At 48.6% G+C, this 21,385-nt stretch overlaps 1 pseudogene; it reads right to left on the bottom strand.

Moving 5' to 3' along the window:
* Positions 1–9,600, bottom strand: part of LOC105721211 (recQ-mediated genome instability protein 2-like) — a 28,154-nt pseudogene extending 18,554 nt beyond the window's left edge.
* Between the last annotated feature and the right edge of the window lie 11,785 nt (positions 9,601–21,385).

Here is a 21,385-nt window from a genome sequence, read left to right on the forward strand (position 1 = left end):
ACACTTCGACATAGCTAAAACTCTAGGGACAGAAAACAGACCAGTGGTTGCCAGGGGGCGGTAGCAGGGGAGAGAATGACCACAAAAGGGTAGAAAGAGGGGATTTTTGGGGGGTATGAAATTATTTTGTGTACTGGCTGTGGTGATGGTTAGACGACTCTCAGCTGTGCTAAAATGTATAGAATTGGGGCAGACACGTTGACTCACACCTGTAAACCCAGCACTTTGGGAGACTGAGGTGGGTAGATCACTGAGGTCAGGAGTTTGAGATCAGCCTGACCAACATGGCAAAACCCTGTCTCTACCAAAAAATATAAAAATTAGCCAGGTGTGGTGGTGGGCACGCATAGTCCCAGCTGGGAGGCTAAGGTGGGAGAATCTCTTGAACCTGGGAGGTGGAGGTTGCAATGAGCTGAGATTGCACCACTGCACTCCAGCCTGGTCAACAGAGCAAGACCCTGTCTCAACAAAAAAGTTATAGAATGGTACATACATACCCAGAACAGAATCCCAGCTCCATGCAAATGACAACTGGTCACAGGTGATGGCCCAGCTGGAAAACACTTGTTTCCTCTTCGGGGACTTTAGCCAAGAAAGCCCAGTGGTACCTAAGTTAGCTACCATGGAGAAGAGGGAGTGGAGAGTGACTGCTTAATGGATACAGAGTTTCCTCTCCTTGGGGGATGATAAAAATGTTTGCAACTAAAAAGAGGTGGCAGTTGCACAACACTCTAAATTTACTAAACATCACTAAATTGTTCATTTCAAATTAATTTAATGTTATGTGAATTTCACTTCCATTTATTAAAAATGGTTCCAGGTCCAGCACAGTGGCTCACACCTATAATCCCAACATTTTGGGAGGCCAAGGCAGGAGGATTGCTTGAGCCCAGGAGTTCAAAACCAGCCTGGGTAACATAGGGATACCCCCATCTCTACAAAAAACTTAAAAATTAGCCAGGCATGGTGGTGTGTGCCTGTAGTCCCAGCTACTCAGGAGGCTGAGGTGGAGCACTTGAGCCTGGGAAGTTGAGGCTGCAGTAAGCCGTGATCGAGCCATTGCACTGCAGCTCGGATGACAAAACAAGACCCTGTCTCTAAAATAGTAAGTAAATAAAAAAGTTTGAAACCCACCCCACAAAAAAAAGTATCCAGGGATAACTGTGCCCTAAATCTACCCCCAAGAAATTCAGGCCCTAGAGAGGTTAAGTAACTTACCCAAGGCCACACAGCCAGGATGCAGCTGACCCTGAAATCAACCTACCTCCAAAACTCCAGTTCTTTCTACTGGAGACGGGAGAAAATGGGTTAAATATCACCCATCCCTTTCTCTCCAGGGAATTCCTCAGGGATTTCTTCCCCCCCCTCCTCCCAGCAGTGTGACTTTATTTACACAAAAACTCTTCCAGGGACAAAAACAGGAAACTCAGGCCAGTATATTGTTGTACCCTTTTTCTCAAAATAACCACAATTCTGTGAAAGTGGAACTGTTCTAGAAAATCAAGACCGTGCATCACTCCATGTGTTTGTATAGAAAGAAACAAACCTTCTGAGAAGTGCACTGAATGCAAATGCCTGATTTCACAGGGAAGGAAGGAAAAGCGGGGACATGAGACATTGAAATGCACCCCCCAGGGCAGCAGGGGCACTTTTCTGAGTGACTTTGGGATGGGGTTAGGTGGGGAGGCAGGGGATGGACAAAAGGAACATCTGCCAAAGCCCCAAAGCAGTTTCTCCAACCCAGAATGCCCTGACCGCCAGTAAGGGGGAGTTTCCCAACTGTCCTGGGATGAGTTTTCTAGGGGGCCTGACCCTGATTTGAGGTTGACTAAAACATACAGCGCCCTTGCACTGGAGATTGCTTCTGAGGGACTAGAACCTCAGCCTTGCAAAACAGCAACACTTGAGTGAACTGAGCTGGGGACAAAGGAAGTGTGAGTCAGCCCAAGAATTTCTTTTAAAGGCCAAATGAAGGAGGCCACAGCTGCTGGACTGGGAGACAGAATTTGCATGAGCCTGGGGCTGGGCCCTGCACCCCTTCCCCAGATGTCCTCAGGGATCTGTGAGCAGAGAGGCCTGGCTGCAAAGGGTCTGGAGGACAGCCCCTCTGCTAAGGTGTCTGCTGCCAGGGCAGAGGGCTTGGGGAAGCTGGAGGAGGCTGGGCTCCAGGAGGGGTGGCCTGGTACCTGCCTGCCTGCCTGCCTCACTCTCTGGGCCTCGAGCTCCTGTGACACATGACTCCTCTCTTTTCCTGGAGTGATCCAAGCCCTGCCATTTCCTGACTTTGCCCACATTGTACCCTCTGCCTGGGGTAACTCCGTGTCTGCCCTTTGTCCCTTAGGTCTCAGCCCAGCACAAGCCCCTGCCTCCAAAGGTCATCTGGCCTCATCAGGCTACACCCTATCATCAAATCAGATTCCCTTCCTTCTGGGCAGGTTTACAATGAAACCCTCCTTAGAGGCAGGGTGCGATGGCTCCCACCTGCAATCCCAGCACCTTGAGAGGCTGAGGTGGGAGGATCACTTGAAGCCAGGGGTTCGAGACCAGCCTGGGTAAAATAAGGAGGCTCTTGTCTCTGTAACAAATTTAAAAATTAGCTCACCAGGCCGGGTCCAGTGGCTCATGCCTGTAATCCCAGCACTTTGGGAGGCCAAGGAGGGCAGATCATGAGGTCAAGAGATCGAGGCCAGCCTGGTCAACATGATGAAAACCTGTCTCTACTAAAAATATAAAAATTAGCCTGGCATGGTGGCATGCACTTGTAATCCCAGCTACTGGGGACGCTGAGGCAGGAGAATTGCTTGAACCCGGAGATGGAGGTTGCAGTGACCCGAGATCGCACCACTGCACTCCAGCCTGGTGACAGAGCAAGACTCCATCTAAAAATTAAACAAATAAGTAAATAAATAAGAAAAGAAACAAACAACAACAAAAAAAAACCTCTGTGTCAATCACAGCCTTCAAGCTAGGGGAGAGGCGGCTGTATTCTGCTATCTGCTAACTAACTATAGCTTTGTGGAAATGGGTGAGTGGCTGTACCCTTCTAAGCTTCAGGGCCCTACCTGTAAAATGGGCATAACTGTCATGCCCATCTTTAAGAACAGCCCTGGGGGCAAGTGAGGGGAAGTCGTAGGAAGATCTCTGCCCACAACCTTGGACAGAGCAGGCGCTTGTCACACAGTAGCCAGAGTTCAGAGGCTGCAGGGATGAATCCAGTCAGACTGCCCGGGTTCAAATCCCAGCTCCCACGTCTTGCTAACTCTGTGGCCCCAGAGAAGTTACTTACTTAATATTTCTTTCTTTCTTTTTTTTTCCCCCAAGTCTTGCTCTGTCACTCAGGCTGCAGTGCAGTGGTGCAAACTTGGCTCACGGCAACCTCCACCTCCCTGGTTCAAGCAGTTCTCCTGCCTCAGCCTTCCGAGTAGCTGGGATTACAGGTGCCCGCCACCATGCCTGGCTAATTTTTGTATTTTTACTAGAGACGAAGGTTTCACCATGTTGGCCAGTCTGGTGTCAATCTCCTGACCTCATGATCTGACCACCTCAACCTCCCAAAGTGCTGGGATTACAAGCGTGAGCCACTCCACCTGGCCAAGTTACTTAATATTTCTGTGCCTTGGTTTCTTCATCTGTGAAATGGGATTGTTATGAGAACTCAAAGGGATTCCCAGGGCAGTTTTTAGTGCATAATTAGTCTCGTTTTGTGTGTGTGTGTGTGTGTGTGTGTGTTTAATATAGAGACAGGGTCTCACTATGTTGATCCTCCTGCCTCAATGTCCCAAAGTGGTGGGATTATAGTTGTGAGTCACCACACCTGGTCACTTTATACTATTATTATTATTTTATTTTAAGACAGGGTCTCCCACTGTCACCCAGGCTGGAATACAGTGGTGCAATCTCAGCTCACTGCAAACTCCACCTCCGAGGTTCAAGCAGTTCTCCTGCCTCAGTCTCCCGAGTAACTGGAATTACAGGCACCAACCACCACATGAGGCTAAGTTTTGCATTTTTAGTAGAGATGGGGTTTCACCATGTTGGTCAGGTTGGTCTCAAACTCCTGACCTCAAGTGATCTGCCTGCCTCAGCCTTCCAAAGTGCTGGGATTGCAGGAGTGAGCCACCGCTCCTGGCCAATTTTTTAAGGCAACGTAATCAGCCCATGGCCAGGGTAAAGAACAGCTGGTACCAAGATCTGACCTCACTGGCCATGTGATCCAAGAGGTCTCTGCCTGCCTGCAAAGTAGTACTGCATGCTGGGATCTCCCTGGTCCAAATCCCAGCTTCAGTTTTGGGTATTTCCTCATAAGCCTTGACTACCCCAGAGTGTGGGGGACTTTGTAGCCTGGGCCCAGGCATGCACTCACCAGTCAATGGCATTGCGGGGCTGGTCGTGGCCTCCCAGGCCACAATAGCAACAATATTTCATATAGGCCAGGGGGGTTTGAGAGCCAACACAACCCACAGTTCCTGCCAGTTCCAGGATCCCACGCCAGTGCACATGTGACTTTCTGAAGGCTGGGGGGTAAACAAAGTGAGAGGCTGCAGGTCAGGGTTTCCCAGACCCCTGGGAAGGGCATTAGCCTGAGAAGAGCCTAGATGTTACAGCCTGGCTGTCTGGGTTTGAATCCTACTTCCTATCTGTGTGATCTTGGACAAATTCCTAAACTTTCTGGGCCTTGGTTTCCTCGTCTGTGAAATGGAGGATAAGCTGTCTTCAACTCATAGAATGAAATGAGATAATGAGCCAGGTGCAGTGGCACATGCCTGTAATCCAAGCACTTTGGGAGGCTGAGGTGGGTGGATCACCTGAGGTCAGGAGATCGAGAGCAGCCTGGCCAACATGGTGAAACCCCATCTCTACTAAAAATACAGCAAATTAGCTGGGCGTGGTGGCAGGTACCTGTAATCCCAGCTACTCGGGAGGCTGAGGCAGGAGAATTGCTTGAACCCGGGAGATGGAGGTTGCAGTGAGCCAAGATAGCGCTATTGGACTCCAGCCTGGACTATAAGAGTGAAACTCCGTCTTGAAAAAAAGAAAAAGAAAAAAAGAAATGAGATAATGAGTGTAAAGCCCCTGGCACATAAAAAGTCTAACAATTATAATCCAGCTGGGTGAGGTGGCTCACGCCTATAATCCCAGCACTTTGGGAGGCCAAGGCAGGCAGATCACCTGAGATCAAAAGTTTGAGACCAGCCTGGCCAACATTGTGAAACCCCGTCTCTAGTAAAAATACAAAAATTAGCCGAGCGTAGTGGCACATACCTGTAATCCCAGCTACTTGGGAGGCTGAGGCAGGAGAGTCGCTTGAATCTGGGAGGCAGAGGTTGCAGTGAGCCAAGATTGTGCCACTGCACTCCAGCCTGGACAACAGAGCAAGACTCAAAAAAAGAAAGGAAAAAGTGTAACTATTATAATCAATGTCCTCAGGGTAGCCATGAAGGGAAAAAAGAGTCGCACATGAAATGTTTGTCCAGTTGGCTGTGTTGGGCACTGGGCATCAGGAATGAGCCTACAGGTGTCTGTCACCAACGTGGGCTCCTCTGTGGCAATGTCCCAGGCCCTGGGACTGCCCTGTGCCCACGACTTGCCCTCCAAACTCAGGCTCAAGGCTCTTGGCATCTCCTCTTATTTTTACTTCCCAGACAGGAAGGCCCCTTGGCCTGAGCTCAGCCATTTTTCTAGATCCTGGCATAGCTTGGACACATAATGGTGCCCAATGCATGTGACTGGAACCCCTGCATTGGACAGGTGGGAAAGGAGGCCAGCTGGGAAAGGTGACCCCCACATTCCCACAGCCAGTAGGAACCTGAGCAGAGGCTCCCACCCAGGCTTCTGACTTGCAAACCATCGCTCCTTTATCCTCACACAGTAGCAACAGGGGGAGGTGGCCTTTCAGGTTGCCAGAGCCGAGTGGCACTAGCAATAGAGCAGAAACTCACACCCAGGCCTGCCTGCTTCCTGGGTATCTGATCTATACCACTCCGGGAGGTTGATGCATTGTGTTTGATGTTTTTTGTTGTTGAGATGGAGTTTTGCTCATGTTGCCCAGGCTAGAGTACAATGTCACGATCTCAGCTCACTGCAACCTCTGCCTCCCAGGTTCAAGCGATTCTCCTGCCTCAGCCTCCTGAGTAGCTGGGATTACAGGTGCCCACCACCACACCTGGCTAATTTTTGTATTTTTAGTAGAGACTGGATTTCACCATGTTGGCCAGGCTGGTCTTGAACTCCTGACCTCAGCTGATCCACCTGCCTCGGCATCCCAAAGTGCTATAATTACAGGTGTGAGCCACCGCACCCGGCTGTTATTTTTGTTTCATTTTTGTTTTTGTTTTTGAGATGGCATTTTGCTCTCGTTGCCTAGGTGGGAGCACAATGGCGCCATCCTGCTCACTGCAACCTCTCCCTCCTGGGTTCCAGCTATTCTGCCTCGGCCTCCTGAGTAGCTGGGATTACAGGCAGGCACCACCACACCACCACACATGGCTAATTTTTGTATTTTTAGTAGAGACTGAGTTTCACCATGTTGGCCAGGATGGTCTTAAACTCCTGATCTCAGATGATCCACCTGCCTTGACCTCCCAAAGTGCTGGGATTATAGGCATGAGCTACCACTTTCGGCCTGATCATCTTGTCTTTTTTTTTTTTTGAGACAGAATCTCACTCTGTTACCCACACTGGAGTACAGTGGCACACTCACAGCTCACTGCAGCCTCCAAATCCCAGACTCAAGTGATCCTCCTGCCTCAGTCTCCAGATGTACAGACATGCACGATCATGCCCAGCTAATTTTTAAACTTTTAGTAGAAATGGGGCCTCACTATGTTGTCCAGGCTGGTCACAAACTCCTGGCCTTAAGTGATTCTCCTGCCTTGGCTTCCCAAGGTGCTGGGATTCTAGGCATGAGCCACCATACCCAGTCTCATTTGTTTTATCAAGTTTTCATCACACCAACTTTTTTGAGAAGTCCAGGCCAAATTTAAATTCAATTTTGTCTTTTTGTTTTGACTCGGAGTCGCCCAGGCTGAAATGCAGTGGCATGGTCTCGGCTCACTGCAACCTCCACCTCCCAGGTTCAAGTGATTCTCCCACCTCAGCCTCCTGAGTAGCTGGGACTACAGGCGTGCACCAGCACGCCTGACTAATTTTTGTATTTTTTAGTAGAAATGGGGTTTCATCATATTCACCAGGCTGGTCTCGAACTCCTGACCTCGTGACCCGCCCACCTCGGCCTCCCAAAGTGCTGGGATTATAAGCATGAGCCACGGCACCCAGCCAATTTTGTCTTTTTATCAGTGGAAAAAGTAGCATATTTATATGGAGGGACAAAGATGAATCAAATAGGAAGAAAATGTAAAAACGCATTTGGAGTTCAAAGCTTCACCTTCCTCTCTGTATAATGAGTTGTCACTCTCCCAGCAGCCCACGCCTCTGCCTCAAACCTCCCATGGCTCCCATGAGTCTGGATAAAGCTCAACGGTCTCAATACACCCCAAGTCCTAGGGGTAATCAGCCCCTCCCACCTCTCCCTCATCCTCTCAGACTGCAAGAGTCATTTACTGTACCTCTAGTTGTGCCTGGTCATGCAGACACTCTGCTGTCCAAATGCCCTCACCCCATCCTCATCCTACTCCCCAACCACCTCCCTGCAGAATCCATGTTGCCCACCAGGTGGCCACAGGGACCCTCACCATACTGTCTGCTTGTGGTAGTGCCCTCAGCCTGGGGGGTCTTCCAGAGCAGATCTCTGCCCAAACACAGTGGCTCACATCTGTAATCCCAGCACTTTGGGAGGCTGAAGCAGGTGGATCACTTGAGGTCAGGAGTTCAAGACCAGCCTGGCCAACATGGTGAAATGCCTGTCTCTACTAAAAATACAAAAATTAAGCAGGTGTGGTGGCACCCACCTGTAATCCCAGCACTTTGGGAGGCTGAGGCAGGTGGATCACCTGTGGTCAGGAGTTCAAGACCAGCCCGGTCAAGATGGTAAAACCCCATCTCTACTAAAAATACAAAAATTAGCCAGGTGTGGTGCGCACTTGTAATCCCAGCTACTCAGGGAGGCTGAAGCAGAGAATTGCTTGAACCAGGGAGGCGGAGGTTGCAGTGAGCTGAGATCATGGCACTGCACTCCAGCCTGGGCGACAGAGCAAGACTCCGTCTCAAAAAAAAAAAATAATTAGCCTGGCATAGTGTAGTCCCAGCTACTTGGGAGGCTGAGGCAGGAGAATCTCTTGAACCCAGGAGGTGGAAATTGCAGTGAGCCGAGATCGTGCCACTGCACTCCAGCCTGGGGGACAGCAAGACTCCCTCTCAAAAAAAAAAAAAAAAGCTGATCTCTGAATTAAGCTGTGCTGGCACACAGTGAGCTTCCAGAAACCATCCCTTGACCTGTAAATCCACCAAGCCCCAGGGAACACGCCCACCCTGTGCACTCATGACAATGTCCCAGTCCCTGAAGCTGTCCCCAAAGGTTCCCCTGCCACCCTCTCTGACCACTCTCCGGTATCTCAGAGCCCTAGCAACAACCCTATAGAGGGAGGGTTCCAGGTATGGGCGGGCACCGAGCACTGTGCTTATAACCAAGGAAAACACTCCCTCTGTGCCAACATAGGTGGGGCAGGTCACATTGGGGTCTGTTTGCCCTGTCTGCCCACTGCAGCCTCTCAGAGAGTGCCAGGGCTGTCTGGGCATCCTGTGAGTCCCAGGGTCTGTGTGCACATATATGTGTCTGTGCGTGTGTGTGTGTGTGTGTCCACTGAGCATCTGAATTTGTCCTAAGTGCTGTCTCAGGTGTCCTTGAGCTGTGTGTGCGTGTGTCCTCCTCGAGGTATCTCAGTATTTTTGTCTGTGGGAGCCGCACACCATGAACTGCACAGCTGAGGGCCCAGGTGAATCCGGGGTCTGGTCCTGTGCCTGCACATCTGTGTGCTGGCAGTGTCTACCTATTCCTCTGTGGGTGCATGTATCTGTGCACCCTAGAAATGGGCAGTCACCCAGGGGACCTCTCTATGGTGACCTCAATGGATGGATAGTGAGATGGGACAATATATTCTCTCTCTCTCTCTTTTTGTGGTCACAGGGGTTTGTTGTACAGAGGAACAATATGTTCTTCTCCCACCACCAAACCAGGCCCTTTCTGCCCCTGCTTCTCCCACCCTCTGGTGTCTCAGACCTCAGGGGCAGGTGAAGTGAAGGATAAGTTCAGGGATACCAGATTAGAACAACGAGGAGGCTTCCAGGATGCTGGAGAGGGTCACAGCCAGTTGTGGGGAGAGCACCAGGACAGGACTCTGTGCCCCTGGGGAAGGGCTGGACTAGTTCTGAGTCCCTGGGAGGAGTGAGTGGGGCCCTGCAGAGGGCTGGGGTGCAGAGTGTGGGTGAGCATTAGAAGAGTGAGCTGGGGGCTGTAGGGATCCCGGGAACTTGGGGAAGGATGGAGAGGCAGGGCTGCTGGGTTTCTAGGGAGGGCAGGAAGAACCCCAGGAACTCCTGAGTGCAGGGAAAGCCCCTTCGTCACTCACCCTCACTGGACCTAGGGCCAGGTCCCAGCAGCAGCAGCAGCAGCATGATTGGCAGGCACACAGGTAGAGGCCCCATCGGAGGGTGGCAGGTGTGGGACCGTACTACTGGGCCACTGGAGGCACGAAGCCTGGCCACTTCCCATCCTGGCCACCGCACCCGGCCCTGCCCCCAACCTCACCTTCCCTGGGGTCCGAGAGGAGCCAGCTAGGGGTGGGCATGTGGAGTGGTGCAAAGGTGCCCTATTCTCTGCATCTTGGTCACTGAAGGGCCTCAAGAGGCCACCAGGGCACTGGGGACAGGACCAGGAGTCAGGCCCCAGGACGTCTCCTCGAAGTAAGGGAGCAAAAGGCACTTCTTTGATGTTATTATTCCCCCAGCCCTTCCCCCGCTTACATGGGCGCCCAAAGGGAGCAGAAGACTTGGAGGAGGGGTAGTCCTGAATTTACTTCAACATTTTATTTGGCCAGGTGCAGTGAATCACACATCCCAGCACTTTAGGAGGCCGAGGTGGGTTGGATCACCTGAGGTCGAGAGTTCGACACCAGCCTGACCAACATGGAGAAACCCCATCTCTACTAAAAATACAAAATTAGGCTGAGTGTGGTGACTCACCCCTGTAATCCCTGCACTTTGGGAGGCCAAGGCAGGTGGATCACCTGAGGTCAGGAGCTCGAGACCAGCCTGGCCAACATGGTGAAACCCTGTATCTACTAAAAATACAAAAATTAGCCGGGCGTGGTGGCATAGGCGTGGAATCCCAGCAACTTGGTAGACTGAGGCAGGAGAATTGCTTGAACGTGGGAGGCCAAGGTTTCGGTGAGCTGAGATCGTGCCACTGCACTCCAGCCTAGGCAACACAGAGAGACTCCATCTCAAAAAAAAAAAAAAAAAACAGGCCAGGCGCCATGGCTCACACCTGTAATCCTAGCACTTCGGGAGGCCAAGGTGGGTGGATCACCTGAGGTTGGGAGTTCAAGACCAGCCTGACCAACATGGAGAAACCCTGTCTCTACTAAAACTACAAAATTAGCTGGGCATAGTGGCACATGCCTGTAATCCAGCTACTTGGGAGGCTGAGGCAGCAGAATTGCTTGAATCCAGGAGGCAGAGGTTGTGGTGAGCAGAGATCACACCGCTGCGCTCCAGCACCTCGACTCACTTCAACCTCCAACTCCCAGGTCCAAGCAATTCTCCTGCCTCAGCCTCCCGAGTAGCTGAGACTATAGCCACATGCCACCATGCCCAGCTAATTTTGTGTTGTTAGTAGAGATGATGTTTCTCCATGTTGGTCAGGCTGGTCTTAAACTCCTGACCTCAGGTGATCCACTTGACTCAGCCTCCCAAAGTGCTGGGATTACAGGCATGAGTCACAACTCCCTGCCTAAATTTTGCAGGATAATAAATAGCCTTTTGAAGTACCGCTGGGCACTTGTCTGGTTGTTTTTCTTAAGGTTAACATGCCAGCAATGATTTGTTTTGACTTTCTGACCAAGATAGCGGTTTTTATCTAAATAATTCAACTACTTTACCCCATCCCTAAGCCACTTGCATGGAATGAAAAAGGAGGGAAGAGCTAGTACCGTGACTGCCTACACTTCCCCCAGCATAGCCCCCTGTGAGACGTGGGGCAACCAAGACCCGGGAACTGTTCAAGGTCACCAGGCCCCGTCTGTCTGTGCTCACTCACCTTCCTCAGGTACTCACATGGGGGATGGCACTGACTTTACATGCTGCTGCAGCTCCTTGGTGAGCTGGCCTTGGTCATGGAACAGGAACTATGGGGTCAGGACAATAGAGGGCTTCACCACCTGCAGAATGGGAACAGAAGTTCATGATGAGTGCCAATCTATTAGATAATTAAATTCTTTGAAAAAGTTTGTTGAATGAGCGAAAAAACAAGGTGATGCTTACGTCTATAGTGGTCAAGAGCATGGGGGCCTCAGAAAAGGTGAGAACCAAGTTCAAATTGCTGTACTTTGAATTTCTACTTCATGCCATGCAAAATTACTTTACCCCTCTTCACCTCAGTTTCCTTCTGTGTGAAATGGAAACAATTCCATTCCTCATTCAGTTTCTGTCAAGGATTCTAAAACACCCAACTCATTTAAATGTATCATCATTTCTGTCATAACTAGTGGGATCAATTTCACTGTTATTGGATATACAGTTCTGTGCCTGAAATCTACAAAAAAGAAAATCTTACATCTAAAAAGTGTCAATGATTGGTAATTGTTATATTAATAGTCATAACCATATTTAATCACACAAGGCCTTGTTCATCACAGGTGCTCAATAAACACTTGTTCAATCCATGCATATGGGCTCTGCAGCCACACTGTTTAGGTCCTATTCGGCCTCCACCACTTATTAACTGAGTGATGTGGGCAAGAGAATTCATGTCTTTATGTCTCCGTTTCCTTCTCTATAAAAGATATATGATAAGAATCCCTAGCTCCTTAGGTTGTTGCCAGGGGTTAGTGATTTGGCAAATAGTAGGGGCTTGTTAAACTTTAGCTGTGATGAACTCCTTCCAAATCTTCCTTTTCAGAGCCACAGATGAGGTCAGAGTGCCACCTGGTGACCCTAGAGTGTAAGTACACATGATCACCAATATGCTCTCTCTCCACCATAGGTCCAAGACTGGGTAGTTACTTCCCGGAGGTTTCTGCTGCATCTGCCTTCTCAGTGCTCATGTAAAGACTTTTGTATTTTCCTCCTCGAATTTCCACAGATGGTGTTCAGGTTACCCGACACAGCTGGGTGATCCACACAGGGCAGTGACCGCCTGTGCCAGCCCTATGACATCGCTGGAGGACCATTGTTCCTTCCTTCTCATGTTCTGGGCAGATGCCAGGGCTGGAGTGACCCATGCCCTCAAGTTTCTTGCTTTGGAGGGTCACATTTTCTGTTGGCAAGGAAGGCAAAGGTCACAGGAAGCCAGAGACCCATGACCTCTCTGTGCCATGGGTTCAAAATATAAAGACCTGAACACTCTATGCTAAAAGCCCAAGGCTTGGGTGCTCCCCAGGGCTTCTCACTTCATGGCCCCTGCTGAGGGAGGATGAATGCTACGTCTTCCCAGAGCTTTGGGAGCTGGTAGCAAGCAGCCTCCCCAGCACAAAATCTCTTAGAAACCTCAAACTGTGACTAAAACATTCCTGCACATTTTGCTCCCTATTTCCCATATGTCAGCATGTTTTAGGGGGAAAAAAACCCTCCATTTCCTAAATATACAAGAGAAATGTATATTGCAGGACAATGTGACTTTTAAAAACATGTTATTTAGGCTGGGCATGGTGGCTCATGCCTGTAATCTCAGCACTTTGGGAGGCTGAGGTGGGCAGATCACCTGAAGTCAGTAGTTAGAGACCAGCCTGACCAACAAGGAGAAACCTCATCTCTACTAAAAACACAAAATTGGCCAGGTGTGGTGGTGCATCCCTGTAATTCCAGCTACTCAAGAGACTGAGGCAGGAGAATCACTTAAACCTGGGAGGTGAAGGTTGCGGTGAGCCGAGATCATGCCATTGCACTCCAGCCTGGGCAACAAGAGCAAAACTCCATTTCAAAAATCAAACAAACAAAATAACTGAGTCTCAGAATGATGAAGCACTTTGTTCAATGTGACTCAGTAAGTATTGAGACTTTGCATCCTATCAAAGTCCATCTCATTCTAAAGGTCACGCTGTATGTTCTCTGGCCCATGGAGAATAATTTTAACACAATCAATGAAATTTCTACACAACAATGTTCTTGTCTGAAGTCCAAGAATGCCTCCTATACTTTCTATAACACTGGCTTTCTGGTCACTAAAGATGCCATTCCAATGTGTAATCATGTGGCCAATGGAGATATGACCAATGTCATCATGTGTGTACACCCATAACCCTGTACACACTCTTCCTTTGTTTGATGAAATTCAAGTACCCTTTTTGATTACTTAGCAAAACTGAGCTTTAAAAGGGTTAAGGTTTCACCAGGCACGGTGGCTCATGCCCATAATCCCAGCACTTTGGGAGGCTGAGGTGGGTGGAACATGAGGTCAAGAGATCAAGACCATCCTGGCCAATATGGTGAAACCCCATCTCTACTAGAAATACAAAAATTAGCTGGGCATGATGGCACGTGCCTGTGGTCCTAACTACTCAGGAGGCTGAGGAAGGAGAACTGCTTGAACCAGGGATGCAGAGGTTGCAGTGAGCTGAGGTCATGCCACTGTACTCCAGCCTGGTGAAAGAGCAAGACTGTACATATACATAAAGCGTTAAGCTTTTTAAATCCATGGAATTTTCTGTATTGCTTTTGAAGTCTCTGGTTAAATGAACATTCTAATAGGGACCTGTGATTTTGTTTTGATCAAGTGTTTTCAAACTTGACATCTTTGATGGGTTTCTTCAGCAACAAAATCCTAAATCAAGTCTTTTTGGCTTAAAATTAACCTTGGGATTTTTCAGCTGGGTCCTTCAGGGAGTCTAAAGAATGTGTCTCTCATCTTGTAAAGATATTAAATGATTCAATTTAGTTGGCAGATTATATGGGTGGGCACTGTCAAATGTGGTGATGCTGCGTGGGAGGGCATTGTCAAATGAGATGACATTAGATATCATCTCAGTTATATTTATGGGTATGTTGTTGATATACATGTTCCAAAAATTATATACATTTATACAAATTGAATATGTTATGATTTGTAATTTTGATTGTTATGCTAAATATTTGCTAAAGTTATATTTGTATAAACATGTTATTGATGTCTGGGCACGGTCACTCACGCCTGTAATCCCAGCATGTTGGGAGACGGAGACAGGTAAATCAACTGAGATCAGGAGTTCAAGATCAGCCTGACCAACATGGTGAAACCCCATCTCTACTAACAAGACAAAAATTAGCCGGGCGTGGTGTCAGGCACCTGTAATCCCAGCTACTCAGGAAGCTGAAACGGGAGAATCACTTGATCCCAAGAGGCGGAGGTTGCAGTGGTCTGAGATCACACCCATTGTACTCCAGAATTGGCAACAAGAGTGAAACTTCATCACAAAAAGAAAAAAGTATAAAAATTAGCCTGGCATGGTGGCATATGCCTGCAGTCCCATCTACTCGGGAGACTGAGACAGGAGAATTTCTTGAACCCAGGAGGTGGAGGTTGCAGTGAGCTGAGATGATGTCATTGCACTCCAGCCTGGACAACAGAGCAAGACTCCATCTCAAAAAAGAACAACAAAAAAAGTTATTAATGTATTCAGAGGATTATATGAAATTTATAAAAATCTGGTGGTCCTGATGTGATCCTGTCAGTCAGGATTCTGGTTACTCTCTTAAAATGCTGTGCAGCATTTTAGACTACTAACTAAATTTCCTTGTGGATTGGAAACATTCAGCAGATTTTCATCATGACTATTGATTCCATCATCCACATTTACTGTTTTGAATTCTTCTCTAAAAATATTTGTAATCAGCAACAGTCCAAATTCAAATTTTCTTTTTTTTTTTTTCTTTTTAAGATAGAATCTCGCTCTGTCACCTATGCTGGAGTGCAGTGGTGCCATCTCTGCTCACTGCAACCTCTGTCTCCTGGGTTCAAGCAATTTTCCTGCCTCAGCCTCCCAAGTAGCTGAGACTACAGGCACCCCCCCACCACCAGCTAATTGGTGGCAGTCGAGACGGGGTTTCACCATGTTGGCCAAGCTGGTCTCCAATTCCTGACCTCGTGATCCACCATCCACCTCAGCCTCCCTCCCAAAACGCTGGGATTACAGCAATGAGCCACCGTGCCTGGCCCCCAAATTTGCTTTTCATGGAAAAAACTCTACCAAGTCCTCTTGAACACAGGTTTCTGATAACTCACAACAATGAACTACCCAGGCTTCACCACTATGTGATATAGGCATGTCAGAAACTCACACATACACCCCCTCGATATATTGAAAATAAAATTAAAAAAAAAAAATCAAAGGCCAGGGTCCAGTGGCTTACGCCTGTAATCCCAGTACTTTGGGAGGCCAAGGTGGGCGGATCACTTGTGGTCAGGAGTTCAAGACAAGCCTGGCTGACACTGTGAAACCCCATCTCTACTAAAAATACAAAAATTAGCCAGGCATGGTGTTGCATGCCTGTAATCCCAGCTACTAGGGAGGCAGAGGCATGACAATTGCTTGAACCTGGAAGCCAGAGGTTGCAGTGAGCCAAAATTGTGCCACTGCACTCCAGCCTGGGCGATAAAGTGAGGCGCTAGCTCAAAAATAAAAATAAAAATAAATAAACTAAAAAACAATTTCTAGAACTCTAATAAGGAAACTTAAGTGTTCAAAAAACTACTAAGCAAGATGAAGCAAAACAAAAAATCCATAAAATTAAGATAATGCCTTTATAACTTGTAGTTAAAACATTGTTGATTTAGCCTTTTTTTTTTTTTGAGATGGAGTCTCACTCTGTCGCCCAGGCTGGAGTGCAGTGGTGCGATCTCGGCTCACTGCAACTTCCACCTCCTGAGTTCAAGCGACTCTCCTGTCTCAGCCTTCCAAGTAGCTGGGACTGCAGGCACTCGCCACCATGCCCAGCTAATTTTTGTATTTTTAGTAGAGATGGGTTTCACCTTGTTGGCCAGGCTGGTCGCAAGCTCCTGATTTCAGGTGATCCCCAACCCTCCCTCCCCACTCCTGGGACTACCATAGTGCTGGGATCACAGGCGTGAGCCACTGAACCTGGCCCTTTACTTGTTTTGTTTTCTAGATTTAAGAAACTTTTTTTCATAAGTTATCTATAATTTACACCGATTTGGTAAAGCACACTTTTGTGAACAGAGGTGGGTGGAAGCGTTTGTTTTTCCTCCCTACTTGATCCCTCCAAAGTTTGGAACCTATTCATAAATATTCTTATTTTCTGTTCATATGTTCTCATTAATTAGCAGGCTATAATCAGAGAAAGTGATTCTATTATCAACTTTCAACTGAAGCATCCTATTTAAGAATATGCAGAAAATGCCTGGCCTGGAGTTTGCAGACTCACAGTGAGGAAGAAAGTGTCCTTCCCTGCAGGCCCAAGAGCCTTAGTGCTTTCCGGGGAGCAACATGGCAGGGAGGGTCCCGGCAGCTGCTCGCGGGCAGGAACCAGTGGGCGCAGCCGTGGGCTGACCCTCCGGCGGCGGGGATCTTCTGCTCCCCGGTATCTTTCTCCTGCACCCCATCTGCTGCTTGGGGAGGGCGGCTGCCCTGGGCCTGTAGGTTGCTCCATCGCCTCCACCTGCTGCGGGAAGGGAGAGGCTGTGGCGGCCGGAGCAGGGTAGGTGGCCTGAGACGAGAGCCTGACTTGTCCCCACGGGGAATATGGTGACCTGGGCAGCAGAGGCCTTGGCCGCTGCACCGCTAACTTCCCAGAGGAGCAAAGGCGCCTCGCGAGAAGACGCAGCCAAGTGGAACCCCAGCCCCGCCGCCCCAGGAGAGGGCAGCAGCAACGCAGCCAGGAAGCCCCGGGGCAGGGCGCTGGGCACCAACAAGCTCCACAGCAACCTCCAGGCGGCGCCACAGCAACCTCCAGGCGGCGCCCATACCAGCCTCCAGGGGGCGCTGCACCAACCTCCAGGCGGCACTCACACTAGCCTACAGGGCTGCACCTGCCGGCACCACACTGGGGCGGGAACTCTGCTCAGCCAGCCACACTGACCGGGGTGGCCCAGGCTCACAGCAGCCGGAGGACAAGCCCACGCCCACTGCCCCCGGGAGGAGCAGGATGGCACCCTAGAGAAGTGCAAGAGCTCAGAGCTCGGGCCCCATTCCAGGAAAGGCCAGAAGCAGAAGATGGAGAGATGGAGATGGAGAAGCAGCAGCAGGGTAGGAGAGGCGCTCCACCGGCAGGGTCGGCATCCGCTGGTGGGGTTAGAGCATGAAGAGGACGAAGTAGCAGAAAGAGCGAAAACGAGAAGGTGCAATGACACAGCCGAGCACAAAGCAGAAGTCCAGGCCCAGGACTCCAGTAAAGCCTGACTTTAATTCCAGCTCACACCCCTACCCCTAATCAGAGAGGATCAGGGGAGAAGGGGGACCCAAGGAACACTGGAACCTGAAGGGCGGGAATCTGAGGCCAGAACTGATTGTGGGAAATGGTGGGAATCAGGAAAGGAAAAAGTGAGGCAGAATGGGGGGCAGGAGGTGGGGGGGGGGGCAGTGAGTTGGGTTAGGAAGGATTAGAAATCAGAACCTTAGGAAGCATCCAGAAAGAAACTCTTCTTAAGAAGGTGCGAGCTGCAGCCGGGCATGGTGGCTCGCACCTGTAATCCCAGCACTTTGGGAGGCCAAGGTGGGCAGATCACCTGAGGGCAGGAGTTGGAGAACAGCCTGGCCAATATGAAGAATCCCTGTCTCTACTAAAAATACAAAAATTAGTCTGGAATGGTGATGCGACCCGCTTATCTCAGCTATTCGGGAGGTGGAAGCGAGAGAATTGCTTGAATCCGGGAGGTGGAGGTTGCAGTGAGCCAAGATTGCACCACTGCACTCTAGCCTGGGCAACAAGAGGGAAACTTGATCTCAAAAGAAAGTGTTAATTAATTAATGAGGAAATGTCTTGGAAACCGTTGTTCTTACTGTTTCGGGATTTTGTTGTTTGTTATTGTTGCTCTATCTAGGCGCATATTTTTTTTTCTTTTATGACAGAGTCTTGCTCTGTCACCCAGGCTGCAGTGCAGCGGTGTGATCTCGGCTCACTGCAACCTCCACCTCCTGGGTTCAAGCAATTCTCCTGCCTTAGCCTCCCAAGTAGCTGGGATAACGGGCAGGCCATCACGCCCACCTTTTTTTTTTTTTTTTTTTTTTTGATATGGAGTCTCACTCTGTTGCTCAGGTGAGTGGGCCGAGATCACTTGTATTACCTGGGAGTTAAAATCAGAAAAATCAAATTCTACAAAGAACTTGAAAGATATTCTTTCAGGCTGGGTGTTGTGGCTTTTTCAGATGCCCCTTCTGCAAGAAAGGCTCTTGACAACTGGGTAAGTTTTGTTTGTTTGTTTGTTTTCCTTGCTTTTGGGCATAGTCAGCCAGGCCAGTACATGGATGTATTTTTCTCCCCACAGCTCTTTGCTCAAACCTTGGATAGGGAGATAGCAGAGAGGAAGGCTGCCTACAAGCAGCACAGGTAGGTCATTGTGATGGATTTTTTTCTTTTTGAGCCAGAGTTTCGCTCTATTGCTCAGGCTGGAGTGCAGTGGTGCAATCTCAGCTCACTGCAACCTCCACCTCCCGGCTTCAAGCAATTCTCTGCCTCAGGGTCCCGAGTAGCTGGAATTAAATGCATGTGCCACTATGCCTGACTAATTTTGTATTTTTAGTAGATACAGAGTTTCTCCATGTTGGTCAGGCTGGTCTCGAGCTCCTGACCTTAGGTGATCTACCCACCTCAGCTTCCCAAAGTGCTGGGATTGCAGTCATGAGCCACCACACCCAGTTGTGATGGTCATTTTTAAGGATGTTTTTGTTTTAGGATGAAGCTTTGAATGTCTAGTAAAGAACATGGTGTTTTGATTCTTCTTCAAGTCAATTCTTTCTCTGTCTTCTAGATGGGAAATGAGGAAAAAGAAGAGAGTGCCAGAGAGACACATGTGTGAGGAGCCAGCCCAGGAACACCTGAGCCTAGAGAACCCTTTCTGGAGAGGCAGGAGCTCCAGTGAAGGCAGCTGCTTAATTTCTGCTGCACAGTCCACACACCCTGCTTCTCCTTTGGGGGGTGAGGGCTGGGGTGGGGTAATTGTCTTGTTTCCTGGAAACAGTTCCAAGCACTTAAGAAGAGAACAGTTGTGCTGTTGGGTGCCAGGACCCCATTTTTCTCAAGTGCCCTAGTTGAATGGCTCTTGGCTGGTCCCCTGTGAATGGCGGAGCTCAGGCCCCTCCACTGACTGTGGACATTGCCCCACCCTGACATCTTGGTTACTTTTAACTGTGAAGATGAGGCTGCAAGGCAAATAGGCCAGCTCCCCTTCCCACCTTGAGGCAATGTGAAGGCTTTATTTTTCTTTCATTTGAGCAAAGTAACAACAGCATTTTAGAATGGGAGCTGAAAGTGCTGATGAAAGCAGAGATTTTCGGGCAATGTCTTCATGGATCAATAAAGCAGTACCATGAGACCTGCTTTAAGAAAAGAAGCATTTATTTGCACTTTTTGGAACTTCCTTTATCCTTTTTGGCTTGTTTAAATTGTTTATTGTGAATTATATAACTCCTTTAGTAAGCTAAATTTCTATGTAATCTTACTCTTCTAACATTTGAAGTGTGACCCTAAAACTTTCCAGTTAATCTTTCTTTTTTCTTTTTCTTTCTTTTTCTTTTCTTTCTTTCTTTCTTACTTTCTTTCTTTCTTCTTTTCCTTTCTTTCCTTTTCTTTTCTTTTTCTTTTTGAAAAACTTGCTCTGTCACCCAGGCTGAAATGCAGTGGCATGATTTGTGCTCACTGCAACCTCCACCTCCCTCAAGCAATTCTCCTGCCTCCACCTCCCAAGTAGCTGGGACTACACGCACCGGCCACCATGCCTGGCAAATTTTTTCTTTTTGTATTTTCAGTAGAGACAGAGTTTTACCATGTTGGCCAGGCTTGTCTCTAACTCTTGACCTCAAGTGATCTGCCCACCTCAGCCTTCCAAAGTGCTGGGATTACAAGTGTGAGCCAGCATACCTGGCCTCCATTTAATTTCTGTAGCTTTTACCTTTTCTCATGACTGTTAGTCTCTTTATGTTCATTTCTGGTCATAAATATTGACAGTGCCTAGTGAGATATGGAGATTAGATTCACAGTGAATCCACAGAATTTTAAATGTCCCTATAACTTGAAGAAAAAGAGCAGTGCTGCTCCTGTCCTGGGCCTATAGATGTTCTTCCCATCCATGGCTGTTTTTAATTTAAATTTGAGTCTGTGCTCACATGATGGGTGATTTCCTTTGATACGTACTGGGAACCCCTGATTTAAAGCTCATTTCCAGCTGGTTAGCACCCAACCAGTCCACAGCCTGTAGAGAGTTAAGAAAACCCTGGACCAGGGCTCTGCGGTGTCTTCCTCAAAGGCTGAGGCCCAGAGGACTCCAGGGTCCTCTGAGTCATCTGGTCAATAAACCCTGTGCCTCTGGTAAGGCACCTGAGTGTGGCAAAGAGAGTGACATGGCAGCGGAGGGCGTGGAGGGTTTCGTATTCTGCACAGAACATGCAAGCCAGATTGAGCCCCATTCCCTTCTCTGACCCTTAGCAGATTCAGGACCTCATTCGGTTCCCATGAGGGACAGCAGCTGCGTCACAACTGAAAACACAGAGAAGACAAAGGTAAATGCTGGGGTCATTTTCACTCTGCCTGTATCAGGACACTGTAGTCTTTTCCGCCATTGCCCTCTCCTGGCCTAGTCTCTGCTCTGTAGGTTCTGTGATACCTTTTCTGTCTGGATTTTTCAGAAGCAAAATCTTCCCCATAAGCTTTCTGGCTTCTCCATTCCCAGCTAGTCATCTTGAGTGGCACCTCCAGAAGCCATAAATGCTTAGGGACTAAGGGCTAAAGGGCTTTTACTGTTCTGTTTCCAGAAATAATACGAGGAATGCCACTGACCTCCACTGCTGTAGGTCTCGTGGCCCAGTGAACTCTGACTGATTTCTTTTACACAAGATGTGGGGTCTATTTCTGAAATATGTGGGGTTTTCTTTTATTTTGCTGTGATTTAATTTGTTTCCTTCTATGAAATAGGTGATTAACATTTGAAGTATCTGCTGTATTCCCAGATGTGACAAAAGTGAAAACTCATTAATCCAACATAAATATGTGCTTTGTGCAATTCTGAATGCTCTTCAAAAAGGTCAATTCCATAGTTCATCACAGTCCCATTCCTGTTGGTAACTGT

Source organism: Aotus nancymaae, unplaced genomic scaffold, assembly GCF_030222135.1.
Source record: "Aotus nancymaae isolate 86718 unplaced genomic scaffold, 86718_ANA_hifiasm-v0.15.2.pri h1tg000016l, whole genome shotgun sequence".
Classification (NCBI taxonomy): domain Eukaryota; kingdom Metazoa; phylum Chordata; class Mammalia; order Primates; family Aotidae; genus Aotus; species Aotus nancymaae.